Below are 16,653 nucleotides of genomic sequence, written 5' to 3'. Positions count from 1 at the left end.
GCGGAACGCCGGGAAGGGGTCACTTCCAGATGAAGGTTCCGGTTCCGGTGCGGGCGGAGGTTGCGTTGTCGCGGCAGCGCGGTTGGCTGGCCGCTGGTTCTTGCGTTCCGGGTGGTGGCGGGGCTGGAGCAGGCTTGGATCCGCCGTTCCCGGCTTAGGTGAGCTTCCCGGAGCTTCAGTAAGGCCGCGGCTGTTAGCGGCGAGAGCAGGGACTGTGCCGGGCTCTGGCGGCCAGGCCCGCCCGGGGCTACGGCGTCGGGGCCTGGGCCGTGTGTCGCAGCCCTCTTGTGGTCCCAATGCCCCCGTGGGAGCAGAGGCCCAGACCCCTTCCCGTGGTTCCCGCCTCCGCACCGCGATTATTTCACTAAAACAACTTTGATTTTTAAAGTTTGTAAAGAGCTCTCGTCTGTGTGATCGGGGCTTCGCTGACTTTCCAGCCGACCTAAGCCCCTGGGCTTGGGCCCAGGAAAGGTTGAATGGGGAACTAAGAAAGGAATTGGTTCGTTCGCCAGACGTTTTCTGAGCAGCTGCTGCGTGCAAGGCACGGTGCCGGCGCGGGACCTGTGCCCAGAGCTTGAGAAATGAGAAGCAGGTACAAATCAATGTGAGGGTAGAGAGGAGGGAAGGAAAGCCTCCCTAGGCCCACTGCTTTCTCTGTTCTCCATTGTGCTTAGTACATCTTGACATATATTTGTTAGCTTGTTTATTGACTTCCCTCCCAGACTGGCAGCTTCATTCATTGCTGTATCCTCAGTACGTAGAACAGTGCTTGGAACCCAGCAGGGGCTCACATTGGTGGAAAGAATGATCCCAGAAGAGCGGGGCTCAGTGAAATCGCCACGTGGTCTGTAGTCTTGGAGCGGTGCTGGGTTGGTGGTACCCTAGAGCACACCAGACTTGCAGAGAAAGCATTCTCCAGAGGAAGCTGAGGCATGGCTGCTCAAGGGACAGCTGTACCATGTGCAATTTTCCTCTGATAGTTTCTGAGTACTGTTGCCACGGTGATAATGGCTGTGCCACGTCATTATCTATCAACCGACAGTAAGAGAAGCCTTTGCAGTCAGATGTTGTTTAACAGATGGAGTGGTTTCTGTTGGACACTAAGTACTGCTACAGATGACTTTCTTTTTAAACCCTAAGTATTTTAAGAGTTGTGGCTGGAGGTGACCTGGTTCTGCTTTGGAGGTGCTCAAGTTTAAAAAGCAGAAAATTAGTACATGTGCTGCCAGCAAGTGAATCTTCCACATAATCGTTCACCACGAGACTTGAGGCATGTGGGACCCAAAATTGATTAACTTCTTAAAAAGTCCTTTTTTTTCCCCCTCCAGAGTTGTTGATTCCAGGTAAATCAGAGGAACAAACATCATACCGAAATATACAGGACAGTAATATACAGGAGGCGATGTGATGTCGAAGCTTAAGTGTTGTTTCAAAAGTCCAGCATCCGGTGCACCTAACAGTAGGGGCTATATTATTTGCAAAGTCACCTAACTTTTACTCATACTTATGTTCTGGTAAGTTTGTTTTAGTTTTTTTAAAAAATAAATATTGGCAGTTCAATCCAGAAAACCTGAATTGTTTATTGCCTACTCTGAACTGTCTCATTCTGCTCTTGAGTTAACTGGAATAGGGAGAAGAATTTGCAAACTTATGATGTGAGGATCCAGAGACGTAGTGCTAATCATGGGGGGTATCATGTCACTTATCTAGTGTGTGATACTGGCTTTGCCAGTACGGTTGGCAGACATTTTATTAAATTGAGAAAATACAGCTGTCATTAAAGGTTAAGGGTAGTTCTTCAGCAGGAAGAATACAAAGCCTATGTTTTCCAAATTTATAATAGAGTTGCTGTGTACAGTCGAGTATGATGAGGACGTCCATGAAATGCAAGGAAAGCAAGTCGGGGCTCTTTCAGGGAGCTAAGTGGGATGGCTTTGATAGTATTGATCAAGGCCAGGAAAACAGATCATGTATCTAGACCAAAGAAATTGAAACAATGCACCTAAATTTAAGTTTTTAATAAAGCAACCTAAAATGCAAAATGTTGTATGTGTTGAACATACTGCTTTCTGTCTTTGACTTAAAACCACTCATCAAGTATTAGCACCAAACATCAGTGACTTAAAGAATCAAAGAAAATAGTGTTCAAAATATTTCTTCCAAAGCTCCCACTTCTTATATATGATGTGGCATTTCAGTTACGAGCTTTCTCATTAGAAATTCTGCAGTGAGAAAGTATGATAAAAATACACTTCTTAAACAGTTGTAAGAAATCTGCATTTATGCTCAAATGCATTTGGGTGTTTTGAACATGGAAGTCACCATCTTTATCAGTTGTGATCGCCCATGTGGACATGAATGGGGAGGTAGGGGTGGGAAGTACAGGAAACTTAGGAGAATCCTGGGATTTGGGGTCACAAAGTGTAATTAGACCCCAAACTAAATAATCATACCATGTAAACATGCTGACTCAGGCATCCTAAAAATGTTTTTCTTCCCTGTGCTTATTTATAGATAAGGCTTTACTATATTTAGTAAAATTTCTCCTTTCTCCCCACTCCACCAAAAGCAAATTCACTGTTGAACCCATAATTAAAACCTTATAAATTTGAGATCATTTCTTCCTAGATATCAGCTCTAAATGAAGAGTCAGGATTATTGAGCCTAAGATGAAACTTTGTTTGAACACTTAGCATGTCAGTGTTTTCATACCCTAACTTCAGTCCTAAAGGTCACGCTGCATTCTGACAGGGCGTGGTGATTGTGCATAGGACACATGACCCAGAATGTCTAGGTCTGAGCTGTCCAGAGCATTCTGTGAGTGTCATTTTAAGAGAAAAGTGGCTGCAGGTGTTGCACAACGGGTTGAGCCACCAAACATTCCTGAGCTAAAATAGCATTTGAGACCCAGATTTCCATAGACCCAAGCTGAAACTTGAGACCTTTCTCCGTGGTGCCCCTTAGCTATTCAGTAATTTTAGAGCATCACTGCAACCCTGGAATTAACTTGATTCCCTAAAAAATAATTGTTATGTGTGAGAAACAGAGGTATTGCCCAGCCCCCTGAGAAAATTTTTGCTAACCCGTAATGCAAAGATAGAAATGCCTTTGCAGGGACTTCCTGGGGGCGCAGTGGTTAAGACTCTGCACTCCCAATGCTGGGGACCCAGGTTCCATCCCTGGCCAGGGAAATAGACCCCATGTGCATGCCGCAACTAAGAGTTCACATTGCCACAACTAAGGAGCCCACCTGCCACAACTAAGACCCAGAGTAACCAAATAAATAAATATTTTTTAAAAAAAAAAAGAAAGAAAAGAAATGCCTTTGGGATCTTCACTACCTCTATCTGACAAGACAGCTGGGTTTATAAGTACTTCTCTGGCCATGGGAGTGGCCTCAGTTTTGCTAATCGCAGGTTCTCGCATCATGTGGGCTCAGCCTAGAGGCAGGAAAGGAGACCTCGTTCGGGCCCCCTTCCACTCTGTCACAAAAGTCCTGCTCTCCTCCTCTGGGTAAAATGAAGAGAAATGATGTCCTGTAAATTTAGTTCAGTCTAGAACACACTGTGGGAGGTACAGGTGAAAATGGATTCCTGAAGAAGCACTTACGAAAAGCCTGGATGTCACAGCAGAGTCTGATTCTGGGATTTGGACTGTAGAGGTGGGAGGCCTGGCTTCAGTCCTAAGCATCACTTACGAGCTCTTGGATTTTCCTTGGAATTTTCTGCCCCTTACATCTTCCTCGTCCTGGATTTGTGGAAAATGCATTTGTGTCGTCTGCAGAAGGTAATGCCTATTTCAAGATGTCTTTATCTAAGGATTGCAGAGTCTTAATGAATCACTTTGTACTCTATTCCCCTGCTCCTAGACATTTACCCCCAAAATATTGGCATGCGTGTGTAGTACAGCAAACTGGTTTTGTGCACATGAATTCATTTGAAACTTGCATTAGCCCTAGGATAATAGTTCTCTGGCATTTTGGTCCCTAAATTAAGTTCTCTTTTCACTATAAGATCGCACATGCTGCGGAGCAACTAAGCCCGTGCACCACAACTACTGAGCCTGCGCTCTAGAGCCTGCAAGCCACAACGACTGAAGCCCACACGCCTGGAGCCCGTGCTCTGCAACAAGAGAAGCCACCGCGATGAGAAGCCCGTGCATAGCAACAAAGACCCAACTCAGCCAAAAATAAAAATAAATAAATTTATTTAAAAAAAAAAAAGAATGAACCAGAAGTAAAAAAAAAAAAGATTGTTAATAACATCTTTTTGACGGACTTGAGCACTTTGGGTTCCTCTTTTTACCTTCACAAGCACTTCTTAAATCTTACTGTGGAATCGTAGCAAAGCCAGCAAGTCCCACAGAAAATGGAATATTCCTGAATTATCTCCAGGGTATGTATGTATTGGATACAGGTGTGATTTTTATGCTTTGTGAAACTAAAATGACAACAATTTCAATGCAAAACTCCAATGAAACAAATAACCCATAGCTTTTCACTTCTGAAAGTTTCATTCTCTTTTGTCCCCATGCTGCTTTTTCTCAGTGAGGCCTGAAGTCCCTGGCTATATATAGGCTTTTAAAATCAGACGTCTGCTGGACTTTGTTCTATTGAGAACTTTGTTTCGAGGGAAAGAGCCCAAATCACATCTCCTGTCAGGTAATATTAAGAATTAAGTGGTAATCATAAAACATGTTAAGACTTAAGTAAAGGTGATGAATTGTTGACTTTTCCTCAGCTGTCTGTTTAGTGAAAGATTTTAATGTTTTGTGTTATGTTTCTTTTTCTTTTTGCAAGCAGATAGATTCCATAATTCAAACTGTTATTACATTTCCAGCGACTTCTGAGAAGGTGCCCAGACCACAGAATTTAGAAAGCAAGGAGCCAGTACTGTTGTGTGTCACACTTGTTAGGAAGATTTATCTGTTGGCAGGAGTCTGTGTCTTTCTGATAATCACTGAGCTTGCAGCCAGACGAACACTGAGAAAATTTTATTGTTTTCCTTTGAATGATGGCTAAGATGTATTGCCAAGGCCATAAATATTCTTTGAGTCAGAATTTCATTTCATACTTCAACCTTTGAGCCTTAACAATTTCAGGCTTCAAAATTAAATCTTGCTCTCATGGGAATCCACTGCTCTAGCCTACTTCAAAGTAGCTAGCGAAGGACCCCAGTTTCATGGATTGGGGGAGTGGGTTGGAAATGGGCTGACATTAACTGTTCATTTTCCTTTGCAGGAAAAAAACTGGAGGATTTAAAAAAATATTTTTTCCTGCTCTTACAGCCAGAAAAATCCCACTTGCTAATTCTAAACTTTACACTTTTTGAAAGTGTACTCTACACTGAGATAGAATTAATTGATGCCAAATTTCTGTGAGCCAGAGTTTTGGAGTTTTAATAAAAGACTGTATTATAGACCAGTTACACTGTAAAAAAAATAACTAAATAAAAAAAGGGAGGAGCATAGGCTGCACTTGCAAAATTGAGTCACCAAGAGAATTTTGTATCAGAAGCCTTGAGAAGGTGACATATTTGCAGGCTTTCTCCCCTCTCCAGACATCCAGTGACCTGCCCTTAGTGTAACTAAGCACGTATGTCAGTCCACTTGGTGAGCTATTCCCATTGGTTCATCTCTTCCTACTGCTCAGCGGCAGCTCTGTGATGGTTCATGCATATCGCCGGCTGGTGGGGAACAGGGCCAGTAACACCCTCCTACCTGAAGGGATTTTTGAATCCCTTCTTGAAAAATAACCCATCATCTTTCAAAATCATTCTGTCTTTTGAGAAACTTGGAGCATTTCATAATGAGTCTCTGCCTTACCCCACAAGACAGGTAGGGGGCACTAGTCTGTCTTACTTAGGAAGCAGGGGCAGCAAGAGCCAGTAAGTGCTGTGGGTGTCAGTGCACACAGTGGGAATTAATCCTCTGGCCGGTTTCTAGGAAGAGGTTCTCAGTTCCCATCCATGTCCTGTTCTTATTTTAGGGCATGGTTTACTCTCTCAGTTTTCTAATATTACAGCCACAGCAGATTAGAAGCAGTAAATTTAAAAGGCTAACACTGAAAGCAGGAAGAAGCAATGAATTAACAGGTTAACAGGAGATTTTTTAAATTGAGAAGCAGATATTTTTGGATTTTCCTCCTTTTCTTTCTTTTTTTTTTTTTTTGAAAAGTCACATTCTGGAAGCGTTTGGTGTAAGCAGGGGCAAACATCCCTCACATGTCACAGTTCCTTGAGCATTAGAGCCTTGTGTAGTAATTCTAAATCATCCAGAAAAGGAAATGGTATTTCATGTGCTTTGGTTAAGAAGTCAAGGAAACGTAGCATATATTAGATTGCCAACAAAAATTATACAGACTCATGGCCTAAGGGGGTTGTGTTCAATAAACTTCAGAGGAATACTTTCTTCCCTCATGCCAGATAAACAGAGTTTTATTCTACTTTTTAAAAATATATATATTTTTATGTCTTTATTTATTTGGCGTTGCTGGGTCTTAGTTGCGGCATTCAGGATCTTCGCTGAGGCATGCAGGATCTTTCGTTGCGGCACGTGGGATCTAGTTCCCTGACCAGGGATCGAACCCAGGCCCCCTGCATTGGGCGCATGGAGTCTTAGCCACTGGACCACCAGGGGAGTCCCTATTCTACTTCTGTTATGTGTCTCATATTAGTCCATGATGAGCACTTAGAAATACTTAATACACTTAATTAGGTGGTGAGGTATTGAATAATATGGGCATAAAGTTGGGTTTTTGTAAACTGTATGAATCAGTTTGGGCTTGAGAGCTCAGCTAACATCAGGCCTGGAGACAGCTGCTCATAAAGCAGTTCTGCAAACCCTGACAGAGACAGTCGGTAGAGGGGCTGGTGTTTGAATTGAGTGTTGACGAAGAGGTAAAGAGCTGCTATTTAAAAGGGAAGGACAAAAAAAATTAAAGAGAAGGACATTCCAGGGAGAGGAAACAGCCAGGGCAAAGGCACGAAGGCGCAGGCATGCTCTGGGGACACACCAGGCCTTAGGATTTTGTCCTTGGGTTGAGAGACGATCACAGAGAGAGTGTAAGCAGCAGAGCTCTTGAGAGATGAGCCTGGTAGGAATGTTGATGAATTGCATGTGGCCTAGACTGACCGAGGGAGGCCAGTCCGGAGACCCCTGTAAGATGGAACAGTTTCCAGGCTCTGGCTTGTGTGCTGTGGGTGAAGGGCACCAGTGCAAGCCACATCCCATACTTTGATGGTAGGACTGACAGCATCTGGTGACTGGCTGGACGTGGGGACGAGGCGGAAGGAGAGGGCGGGACTCAGGCTTACTCCCAGGTTCTGGCTTAGCCGCTAGAGCGAGGAATATGGGAAACACGGGGAGGAGGAGGGAGGGTTGAAGGGGTGAGTCCTGGGTTACTTCCTAACATTCTGAGTTTCCAGGAATCTGAGGGGCATCTATCTAAATCATTAGGTTATATCTGAAATATTGGGGGAGATGATGCAGATGATTTCCCTGGCGGGTCTGGACCTGATGGTAAAAGAGATGCGGGCAGGGAGAGCAAGAAAAAGGAAAAACCGGGCTTCCTTGGTGGCGCAGTGGTTGAGAGTCCGCCTGCCCATGCAGGGGACACGGGTTCGTGCCCCGGTCCGGGAAGATCCCACATGCCGCGTAGCGGCTGGGCCCGTGAGCCATGGCCGCTGAGCCTGCGCGTCCGGAGCCTGTGCTCCGCAACGGGAGAGGCCACAACAGTAAGAGGCCCGCGTACCGCGGAAAAAAAAAAAAAAAAAAAAAGGGAAAAACGAGGGATGAAAGCTGGGGGCTGTGTGCAGTTAGGGAAGGACAGGCCTGAAGACTGGAAAGGAGGCGGGAGGAGAGACGAGCAAGCGCTTCCAGGAGAGAAGCCCCGTCAGGGCTGTCAGAAGCTGTGAGAGAGGCCAGGGAAGGACCCAGGTGTCCCCTGGGTTTGGCAGTGGAGGTAAGTGAAGCATGGCTGTGGGCTGGGCAATGAGGGCGTTCCCCGACCTTGGGCGGCTCCCTGGGCCTCTCAGAGCCTCTGGAGCATGAAGGATCTGGGCCAGTGAATTTATAGTGTCTTCAGCCTGCTACTGGTTCGCGTGCACCTGCGTGTCAGGCCATCTTAGAGAGTAGACTGAGCAGACAGGGTCCAGTCCTTTGCCCAGGTTTGCCAGGGGCACAAACAAACATTTCAGCTGGGATGATGAAACAGCCTTGATTGCTGAAGCAGGTGAATTAATCCCACGGGCGCAGCGCCAGCAAGGACCTTTGAAATACCCAGGGACACAGGATGTGTGTGCTGCTTTCTCTCCTGCCTGCTCGTGGGGGCTGCTTCTGTCTGCTGAGTACGGCTTTTGAAGAGCCAGGAGGTGCATTTGGTGGCACGTGCCGTTTTTCTCTGCACACCAACTCGACAGCATCAAAGAAGAAAATGAGGATTAAAGTTCTGTAAGATTCCAGGCCAGGTGCCGGGGTCTCGCAGTGCAAGGACTTGTGGCAGTCAGTCCAAAAAGCGTTTGTGCCGCCTGTGTCTGGGGCCAGTTGTTTGCAGCAAGATTCTAAGGTTTGCTGCAAAGAAGCTCCTGCAGGGAAATGGCCTTCTCTGCTGGGGAAACACCAAGAATTGTCATCAAGAGCAACAGGTTTCATACAGGTGTGTGGATCCCTTTGACACAAGCCTCGCCCGTCCAGTAGCGGGGCCAGCCGTGCCCCAAGTGTGAGTTTCCCCCGAGCAGAGCTCAGCCGATTGCATGGTGATGGGGGTGGCACAAATGCCCTCCACCATTCTCCTGCCCTAACTTGGGTGCAGAGCCCCCGCTGCCCGTCCTGGGCACCCTGCCTATCACACTGAGCTGATAATATTAGCACATGTTCAGAACAGCCAAGCCTGCCGAAAGCAAGGAGAGAACATTTCAGCAGATTTGAAAAAAACGTCTCCAGGGAGCAAAAACAAGAAAAGATTCCTCTTCCTTAGTGGAGACCTCTTCCTTAGCCACAGCCTCTTCCTGAGTTGGTCTGCCATGAACTTTGGTTGGCAAGCCTAGTCGTTGGAGGTTTCATTTCCCATGATAGCACACGTTTGCACAGAACTTCAAGTTCGTAGCACATTCTCATGGTCCTTATTCTCTGCGATCCTCATGACAGCTCCTACGGGGAACCCAGGGCACGAACTGGCCCCATTTTGTAGATGTGGAGGGGTGGTGACCCGCCCTGCACTCAGCCAGCTGGGGAATGCCTAGCCCCGGAGGTACCACATCAGGAGATTTCCATCCAATGAGCTTTTCACTCTGCCACGCCTCCCCCCTCCCCATGCCCCTCTCTCCCCACACCCCACCCACCCCTGGCTTCGCAACACTGACATTATCAAGCCTGCATTCAGGCTTCAAAACAAAATCAAACAAACAAATAAGCCGGGTTCCTAGTGTGCCCCGTGCCATTGTTTCAGCCAAAACAGTGAAGCTGGAAAGCTGAGCAGCTGTCAAGGCTGTGACAGAAGAGTAATCACACATCTCACCTGTTTAGCACCAAGGAAATCTCTGAGCATGGCTGTGACTTCCCTGGTACAGAGCAGTTCAGAGAATTCAAAACCACAATCATACGAGATGAGCTCAGCCAGCCCTGCGTGTTTCATGGTACAAGTGAAACTGAAGCTCTGATGTTTTTCTCACTGCATGTGCAGGTGATCAGTGTAACTGGAGGGCTCAGCCCTGCTGTTTACACTCCCTGATACCACCACCACCGCCACCGCCACCGCCACCGCCACCGCCACCACCCCCCCCACCCCACCCCCCTCCAGGCTGGTCCTCTTCATTATGTGCAGACTTTCACTTCTGTTACGAAGGCTGGTGCTGTTCTTTGCAAAGTACTTTTAATTTCTCATCAGTAACCTTGACCCATAAGGAACTCATCACAATAATGAAGCCAGAGCTGTAATGTTTGGGGTTCATTGTGGCTCTGTGTAAAAATATAACCTAATGACTTACCTTGAACCAAAAACCTGTACTAAATGTTTATAGCTGTTTTATTCACAATAGAACCCAAGCTGAAAGCAATCTTGAGGTCCTTCAACAGGTAAATGGCTAGACAAACTATGATCCATCTAGACTATGGAATACTACTCAGCAATAAAGAGATATGAACTCTTGATACAGTGACAACCTGGATGAATCAGCAGTGAATTACACTGTGTGAAAATAGCCCATCCCAAAAGGTTACACATGATTCCAAGGTTATAAATGATTCCATTTATATAACATCCTTGAAATGGCAGAATTATAGAAATGAGAACAGGTTAATGGCTGCCAGGGGTTAAGGAGGGGATGAGGGCAGGAGTGGGGAGCAGCATGAGGGATCCTGTGGTGATGGAAATACTCTGTATCTTGATGGCATCAGTGTCAATATCCTAGTTATGATATTGTACCAGCTACTTTTGCAAGATGTTACCATTGGTGTAAACGAGGTAAAAGGCACAGGGGACTCTCTCTCTGTATAATTTAATACAACTTCATAATCTACAATTACCTCACGTAATTTTTAAAAACCACTTAAGATGTTCCTTAAGCAAATGCAGAGAGAATAGATCGGCTTGCCCACAGATGAGCAGAATATAGCAAGGCTCTTTCAGAAGGATTTTATTTTTTAGGAATAAAGATGGCGATTTTACCTTAACATTTTTATTTCTGTTATTACTTATTCCTTGGAGTATAATAATAGTAGTGTTTAATAGTCATGCTAAATGACATTATTATCCAGTACAATCAAGATTCACATTGGTTTTTAAATTGGGAGGAGTAACTTAGAGATGATCTTTTCCAATTCTCTCATTTCACAGATTCAGAGACTCAGAAGTGACCCAAAGTTACACAGCTAATTAGCAGCATTAACAAGGGCTACAACCCAGTCAACCCAGGATCCAGTCCTGTGCTTCCGACGCACGTTATATTTTTATTTTATAAAAGCAGAATTCAGAAAGAGAAAGACAAATACCATATGATATCACTTATATGTGGAACCTAAAATATGATACAAATGAATTTATCTACAAAACAGAAACGGGCCTTCCCTGGTGGCGCAGTGGTTAAGAATCTGCCTGCCAACGCAGGGGACACGGGTACGAGCCCTGGTCTGGGAAGTTCCCACGTGCCGCAGAGCAACTAAGCCCGTGCGCCGCAACTACTGAGCCTGTGCTCTAGAGCCCGTGAGCCACAACTACTGAAGCCCGCGCATCTAGAGCCCGTGCTCCGCAACGAGAGAAGCCACTGCAATGAGAAGCCCGCGCAGCGCAACGAAGAGTAGCCCCCGGTCGCCTCAACTAGAGAAAGCCCGCGCGCAGCGACAAAGACCCAACGCAGCCAAAAATAAATAAATAAATTAATAAATTTATTTTTTTAAAAAAACCCAGAAACCAACAAGCATAAAGAACAGACTTGTGGTTGCCAAGGGGGGATGGGGGAGGGGTGGATTGGGAGTTTGGGATTAGCAGATGCAAACTGTTATGTATAGAATGGATAAACAACAAGGTCCTACTGTATAGCACAGGGAACGATATTCAGTGTCCTGTGATAAACCACGATGGAAAAGAATATGAAAAAGAATGTATATATATGTATAACTGATTCACCTTGCTGTACAGCAGAAATTAACACGCTGTAAATCAACTATACTTAAATAAAATTAATTTTTAAAAAAGCAGCATAATTCGTGTATGTAGCGGAATATAGCCTGAATTACTCCAGTTACCGTGCTTAGTGCTTGAGATGACTGCCATCCGGCAGGGGTGCCCCTACTCAGTTACTGGGTGGCAGCTGCCAGTGGGGAAGGCAGCCAACTCAGAGAGGTTGACAACCAGGGTGGTGGATCCGCTCACCCTACAAGCACACAGTAGGACTGGAGGGGGAAAAGACAGACTAACACTAGGAGAATTGGCAAAGGAGGAAACAAAGAAGGAAGCAAATGAGAGCAGAGCCAGGATGAGAACCAGCTGTCCACGTCCAGATAGGGATATCTCTGATGAGGCGTCACAGAAATGGCTACCCCAGTGCAAGCTTTTCATCTACGCTTAGCCAAGAGCACTAGGTAAGTCGTCACCAAGGCGGAAGCCAGGCTAGGGATGGAGAAATGGGAACATAAATTTCCAGAACACCAATTACCACTCTTGGACCCTGGGCAGGGTCCCTCCTTCCTGCCCTCTTGCCTCAGTTTACCCATTCGCACACGAGGGGTTGAATTAGTCAGAAGAGCCATTCCGGCTTTCCTTGTTATCCTTCTGTAGAGACTGAACACACAAACAACTAAGAATCACACAAACTAAGACTTGAGGATTGCTGTTGAAGCTAGCTAGCCAAGGCAAATGTGAAACAGACCTGAATAACCTCCCCAGGCTTTTTAAGTTGGCCCCTGCTTCCAGGTGAGATGCTGGACGCAGGGAAGAGGCGTGGAGAAAGAACAGAAAAAATTTCACTCTTGGGGAGACTTTTTGAAAGTTGCACAAACAACCCCCATCGCCAAATGAGTCAGTTTCCAAATGGCATCATTTTAGGGCCTCCTTGTGGCTCCTTCTCTGGGCCACGTCTGAAAGGGAGGCTGGGTGGGGTTTCCCGTGCTCAATTGCAGAGATGACAGAGGGGCTCTCCCGCCTGCCTTTGCCAGAATGTTCTTTCCAGATAAGCTTTCATTTCCACTCCTTTCTGTAGCAGTGGGTAATGCTGACGACAAACTGAAGTTTTTATAGCCTTCCTACTTGCAAACTCCCCCATTCTCCCGCATTGTTTATTCAACTTTTTTCCCTTCCATATGGACTTAGTGCTTGAGATGACTCTGCCATCCGGCAGGGGTGCCCCAACTCAGTTACTGGGTGGCAGCTGCCAGTGGGGAAGGCAGCCGACTCAGAGAGGTTGACAACCAGGGTGGTGGATCCGCTCACCCTACAAGCACACAGTAGGACTGGAGGGGGAAAAGACAGACAAAAGACTGCCATAAAATGAACAAAAAGGAAGCTCCTGTTTTTATGGCAGGCTTAAGGAAAGCAATGGAGGACTATACTGAAAAGCACTAAGCCCTGTAAAACTCAAGCTAATAATAATAATAAAACTAGTAATGTCTGCATGGTATTTTGCAGTTTATAAAATATTTTTATCCCATGTATTCTCACCTATGAAATGTTATTGCTATCGCCATTTAACGGATGGGAAAACCAAGGTTCTAAGAGGTTACCCGGCTTGCTAAGGTTCCCTCAGTCAAGCAGCAGAGCTGGGCCTGGGATTTGGGTGTCTCAGCTCTGACAGGTGCTCTGTAGTGGGAGGAACAGTCCATCTCTGTACCACACTACCCTGTTCGGGCTACAGCCCCTTGGACACAGAATTGCTGCCCTGTGACCTCCTTTCGGGTGATCGTCCGAAAGTATGACTCATTCTTCTCCATATTCCCAGGGACTAGCACATAGTAGGTGCTCAGGAAATGTCTGATGAAAGACTGAATAGGGAATTCCCTGGCGGTCCAGTGGTTAGGACTCTGAGCTTCCACTTCTGGGGGCCCAGGTTCAATCCCTGGCTGGGGAACTAAGATCCCACAAGCCACACAGCTCAGCAAAAAAAAAAAAAAAAAAAGACTAAATAGCTGTTTCCCAGGAACCATAGTGATCCTACTATCTCCAGAACAGTTCACCTGAGCTGGGTGCTCACAATACCAGGCACAAAACCATTCAAGAGAGGTTGTTATTATTAGACCCATTTAACAGAAGAGGAAGCCAAAGTTGAGTAATGAGCTGAAAGTCGTTAACTTGGACGGTTTGGCACCAGAGCCTGAGCTCTTGACTCCCCACTGCATCAAACTGTCTCTCACTGCAGGAAACTGACTCGAAGGGCCTCACCCTTTCAGGAGCGTTGGTGGATCCGTCTTCATCCTCGTGCAAATCACCTGACCTGTTTCCGTCATGAGAGAACTCAGGAAACTTTTCTTAATGACCTGGGGGGATCTTTGCAGAGATTTCACGAGCAGATACATGTGACAGCATTTGGAAAAGCAAAGCACATTATCCAGATGCCCAGTATTATAATAATTGTTGACCGCTGTCTGTACCTTCAGCTAGACGGCTGCAACCCCAAAGCCTGCAGCAGCATATCAGCTGGAGTCAGGATGATAATGACGAACATAACTGGACACCTAGAACAATCAAAGGGCAAGGATGAAAGAGGCCCTTTGTGTGTATCTCCTCTGACCTTGTGAATAATTACAACTTAGTGAATGGGTTCTGAGTTAAGGAAGTGTGGCTGACACTCAGGCATTCAGCTCAGGCTAGGTCTACCCAGCGTTTACTCTGAGCTTTGGCATCCTTCCATGTTGCCCTCCATTTGGAAAACACACACACACACACACACACACACACACTCTCTATTACTACCTGGTCCTGCTTTACAATTTAATCTTTCTCTTAGGACGCTGATTTCTACACTGATTTATTCAACAAACATTGATAGAGGGTTGGCCAGACTCACTAAGGAACCAAAGAGGAAAACACCCTCAGGGAAGCGTTAGATTTGGGACATTTACTTAACTCTTCATCTGCAAAATGGGCGTAGCCACACCTGAATTGTGAAGACTGGAGTCCACGTGGTACAGAGTTCTGCAAGTTGTATCCTTCCAGAGCGGCTCTCATCCCCATCCAAAAGAGGCGGACCCGATCCTGCAAACCTGTGATTACTCGGACAAAGATCAGTCCTGAGGTGGGGGACAGTCCAAAGGCCTGAATGTGCTGGGAGCACAAAGGCAGAGGCAGATAAGATTTAGACATTCTGCTGTAAGGTTAAAGACTTGGAGTCCCTGGATCAGGGGTTTGCGAACGCGTGGGAGGAAGTGTCCGCTGGGGGGCGGGTCGCGCGGGGAGACCGAGGGGAGGCACGTTCTAGCACCTCGGGTTTGTAGGAGGTTGATTATGGGTGGGATTCACATTCCTCGTGACTCACCCCCCATCGCCTCCCCTCGGCATCCTGGGGGTCTCCCATCCGAGCCGGGGGCGCGAAGATCCCTCGCACGGTGGCTTCTGGGACTGTGGGGTGGGAGGGGCCGGATGGGGCGCCCCCTCTGTCAGGCTGGCTGATAAGTGTCACTTCCTCCTTGGATTTCGCGCCTCCGGGAGGGGTGCCCCTGCCTTTGCCCCCATCTCGGCTCCTAGAGGGCAAGACCTCAGAGGCCCCCAGCCTCCTCCCCAAGGCTGGACGCACAGAGGAAGTCCTCAGATCGAACTTTCCCCCGGGGCGCGGCAGCTCCGCGCCACCCCCAAGGATGAGACTCGGGCGGAGGCAGGCGCGGGGCGGGGCTCGGGGCGGCTCCCGAGCCGGAGAGGGCAGCCCCGGGCGCGGGGCCTGGGGTGAGAGTGGCGGCCCCCTACGGCAGCGCTCCTTCCGCCCGCCAGACTGGGGACGAGCCTCGGGGGCCTCCGCTCAGCGCGCGGAGCCCGGCGCGTCCCTCTCTCGCCCCGTCACCTTGGCGGGGCCTGGGGGCGGCTCCCTTGGCGCGTCCCCAGAGGACTGGGCGGGGCTGGGGCGAGTGTCCGGGTCCCGCCCTGGCCCCGCCCAGCCCGGAGCCTCTCCGGACGCAGGGAGGGGTAGAGCGGTTCGGCCCGGAGTGCCCGCGGCGCCGCGCTCCTGCAAGCTCCCGGCCGGGTAAGTGGCGCGGGGCCGGGAGGCCGGGACGGGGACTGAGAGGGTCGGGTCCTCAACCCCCCGGCCCAGCCGTGGCGCGTCCCCCAGGGATCGGGGTAGCTGAAAGTCAAGGGGACCTGGGGAGGCGCGCCCGGCGCGGGGGCGGGAGCCCTGGCGTGACAGCTGCGGGCGGGCGGGTATTTTTAGTTTAAACCCAACCATTTCCTGCCGCCTGCGAAATCCCCTAGCCTTTCTGCTCCCCAACCCTGGAGGTTAGGTCCCCAAGAAAAAGCCCGTAAGCCCCGGGCAGCGCGTCCGCGGAGGGCTGGGCGCCGCCTCCAGTCTTCGCTGTGCCTCCGCTTGGGGCGAGCGGACCTGTCCCTGCGGGCTCGCGCCGCCGCGTGTCCCCGGACCGGGCGGTAAACGCCGGCAGGAATACCCACTCCGGGCGACCACGAGCTCGCTCCGTAGTGCCTGAGAGAGCCCAGAGCCCACGGTAGGAAGAGGAAGTCGCACCCGCAGGCAGGATCAGTTTCCTTCAGAACCCCCGGCTGTGCAGCCTTGCGCAAGCTTCTCAGCCTCTCTGAGCCTCATCCCACATCTCTAAAGAAGGGGAGAGTGAGGGCAGAAATCTCCTGTAGGGCTTGAAGGAGCCCCGGATGGATGCTGACTCCTCTTAGAATCTTCAGATCTTGACTCCAAACAGTGGATCTGGTGGACGTGGCCTGTTGGTCATCCCAGGAGCAGTGAGTGCCGAGCGCAGCCCACTGACCTCCGCTTCAAAACTCTAAGGCGGGGAACTCCAGCTGCAGTGGGGTGATAATAAATGTTATTGTTTTATCACTTTGGCCCTGAAGCTCTGGCCCAAGGCTGCCCTGGGACCCTCTCCCAGGTTCCTCCTGGCACTAATGAGGGGCCTTTTACATCCAAGGGCTGCCAGTGGGGGAGCCTGATGTGCCCGGGGCGGAGGGGGGGTGGGCATGCCTCGTTTCACATGAAGGAGGGCAGGAGGAGA

General features: G+C 48.4%; 1 protein-coding gene and 1 long non-coding RNA gene across 9 annotated transcripts in view; both read left to right on the top strand.

The window, feature by feature from the left end:
- The first annotated feature begins 8 nt into the window (after positions 1-8).
- LOC309802537 lies at positions 9-11,643 on the top strand. 6 transcript variants are annotated; one of them, XR_014293820.1, is made up of 3 exons: positions 9-592; positions 1,329-4,660; positions 10,832-11,643. It is a non-coding gene; the product is annotated as an uncharacterized lncRNA (long non-coding RNA). The 6 variants fall into 6 exon arrangements; XR_014293821.1 differs by lacking the exon at positions 10,832-11,643 and having other exon boundaries at positions 1,329-3,786; positions 4,014-6,544; XR_014293822.1 differs by lacking the exon at positions 10,832-11,643 and having other exon boundaries at positions 1,329-4,394; positions 4,547-6,544.
- A 3,679-nt stretch (positions 11,644-15,322) lies between these two features.
- SYNE3 (spectrin repeat containing nuclear envelope family member 3) overlaps positions 15,323-16,653 on the top strand; it is a 102,768-nt gene continuing 101,437 nt past the window's right edge. For 2 of the 3 annotated variants that reach the window (XM_082617211.1, XM_082617212.1), the window contains exon 1: positions 15,595-15,659. The gene's annotated coding sequence lies outside the window, so the exon portion shown is untranslated. Of the gene's footprint in view, positions 15,660-16,653 lie in introns of all 3 variants that reach the window. The other variant, XM_082617213.1, reaches the window with a different exon arrangement.

The sequence above is a fragment of the Mesoplodon mirus genome (genome assembly GCF_964341445.2).
Source record: "Mesoplodon mirus genome assembly, chromosome: 4".
Taxonomy (NCBI): domain Eukaryota; kingdom Metazoa; phylum Chordata; class Mammalia; order Artiodactyla; family Ziphiidae; genus Mesoplodon; species Mesoplodon mirus.
Note: the sequence above shows the minus strand (reverse complement) of the source record. Positions and strands in the feature narration are given on the sequence as shown.